Raw genomic sequence first — 2376 nt, 5'->3', positions numbered from 1 at the left:
GATGAACTTAGAGAAAATTATGTTAAGTGAAATAAGCCAGGCACAGAAAGAGAAATACTGTATGTCCCCACTCATACGTTGGAGCTGAAAAAAGAAAGAAAGAAAGAATCACAATAATTCCTTGAACTTTCAAAAGGAGAGAATGGAACTGAGGACACCAGATGAGGGAAAGGGGGATACGGAGGGGGCGTTAGGGAAAAATTGGTAAAGGGCCACAAAAAATGTTGACATTGTATAATGGTAAAATTTTTAAAAAGTGTACGTGCATTAAGTGTCAGGGCATGTGTTTTCACAAGGTTTCTTAAAATGGTGTCTTTATAATCTCCTGGTAGGAAATACAGAAAAAAATCTTTGAATTGTACACAGGTAAATTGCATTCTTTATTTTGTCTACATCTCTCAGTCTCTTTCTCTCTCTCTCCATAAATATGTGTGTGTATATATACATATATGTACATGTATGTATCTTCAAAAAATAATTACCTATAATGCTAAAGTTCATTTTGTCTCCCCAACACTCTTTCAATGTTTAAGAAAGATTCTGCTTTATATGTAAAGTTTAACATAATTACATAACATGAGGAGAAAATATATATTTCCAATATATCTCAGGATACTAACAGCTACTACTTTTTGGCATATGCACCTTATGTTAATTATTTTTTGTCTCTTCAGTTCTCTGAGTGATTTGGCAATCTTTACATAATTGATCAATAGAATGATTTTATTTAATCACTAATCATTAAAGATATATTTTTTCTTAATCATTAACACCTGCCCTGACATAATGAGAATGTGAATGTGCGTTTTCGCACATGCATTCCAACACATGTGTGTGGATAACTACTGTCTGGACCAGGAGAGTGCATTGTTTATCTTACTGACTTGGACCGCAAATGAGAAGTCATTTACAACTATTTTAGATGACTTTTATTAGCCCTCTTATTCACAAATACAAGGGAATTATCTTTTTATTGTTTCAATTCCTTGCCAATACCAAATTTTTATGCTAATGAGAATCGTAAACTTATTGATGAAGTATGACTTACTTTTGTTTTCCCTAAAATTAGCTTCTCTGGGTAACAAACTTGTTATTTTTATTGAAACATAATTGATTATGCATATTTGTGGGGTACAGAGCTGAATATCAATTCCTGCGTATAATATGTGATGATCAAATCAGGATAATTAATGTGTTCATCATTACAAAACATAATAATTCTTTGTGACCTTTTACAAATTTCTTGCTATCTCTCCCCCCTCTTCCCACCTCTAGTAACCGCAGTTCTCTTTTCCCCTTTGGAAGTTCAATGTCTTATTGTGATTGTTGGGTAATAAGCTTTTTGAAGTTAAATAGAGATAAAATAAATATAAAATATTTGTTCTATAAAACAGTTATTGAGTTGTTTATACAATACATGCCCACATGCACACACACACATATACAAACCAGACTGCTTTTAACAGAACTGACAATTGGATAGCACCTATTCCAAAGAGAAAATTCAAGTATTTGTTACCTTCAGCCCTTTGAAATTTTTCTTTTCTTCTTAGTACTTGTTCACTTCAATAAAATGTCTGAATTTCACCTCATTTATTTATAGTCTGAGAGAGATCCATTTTTAAAGGCTTTTTAAAAATCCTGTAAATGGGTGCTTAGCAAACGCATCCAGCATATTCAGGATGGGCATTTAAATCAGATTGATCTTTGTTGTTTAATGTCTTCTGAAAGATTTCAAAGGCTGCCCTCGCCCTTAGGAAATGATGAAACGCTAACATGATTCTGTGTTGCTCGGCACCCACTTTCTCCCTAGCCTCTATCACTTCTATCGCTACTTATCTTCCTTCAAGTCTCTGTGCCTTTCTATCCTTCTTTTATTTTCTCAAACTTACCATGCTTCCCTCCACCAAAGGCAACTGTACATATTTTTTCTAGGCTGTGTGTTTAGAAAGCTTTTCAAAACTCTCCCTTGGCCCCTACCCACCTTTACACAGAGAGCGAGCATTAAGTGTAATTTATCTTTTTTTTAAAACAGTGTCTTTCCTGGCCACTGCCCTAAAGTCTCTTTGCTATAAGATCTCATATATGCATGTTCCTTGTCTTTAAAACACATATCTTGGGTTTTGTTTGTTTTGTTTTGTTTTCATGCTTCACTGTGTTGGTAATGTTTCCTTCTCCTTCTAGACGATAAACTTCGTGAAAGTGGCCCATGACTGTTTTTATTTGCAATGTTATCTATTTTATTTACAATGTTATCTGTGCCTAAAATGGTGTCTAGCACATAGGGGAGATTAATCGAGTATAAGTTGAAAGAAATGTTGAGCAATCGTTTATGCATCTGGAAAGAGGTATTTATTTTTCACTAGTACAGCGTTC

This window comes from Galeopterus variegatus, unplaced genomic scaffold, assembly GCF_000696425.1.
Source record: "Galeopterus variegatus unplaced genomic scaffold, G_variegatus-3.0.2 Scaffold5006, whole genome shotgun sequence".
NCBI classification, from domain to species: Eukaryota; Metazoa; Chordata; class Mammalia; order Dermoptera; family Cynocephalidae; genus Galeopterus; species Galeopterus variegatus.
The sequence above is the reverse complement of the archived record's forward strand: the minus strand, read 5'-3'. Positions refer to the sequence as shown.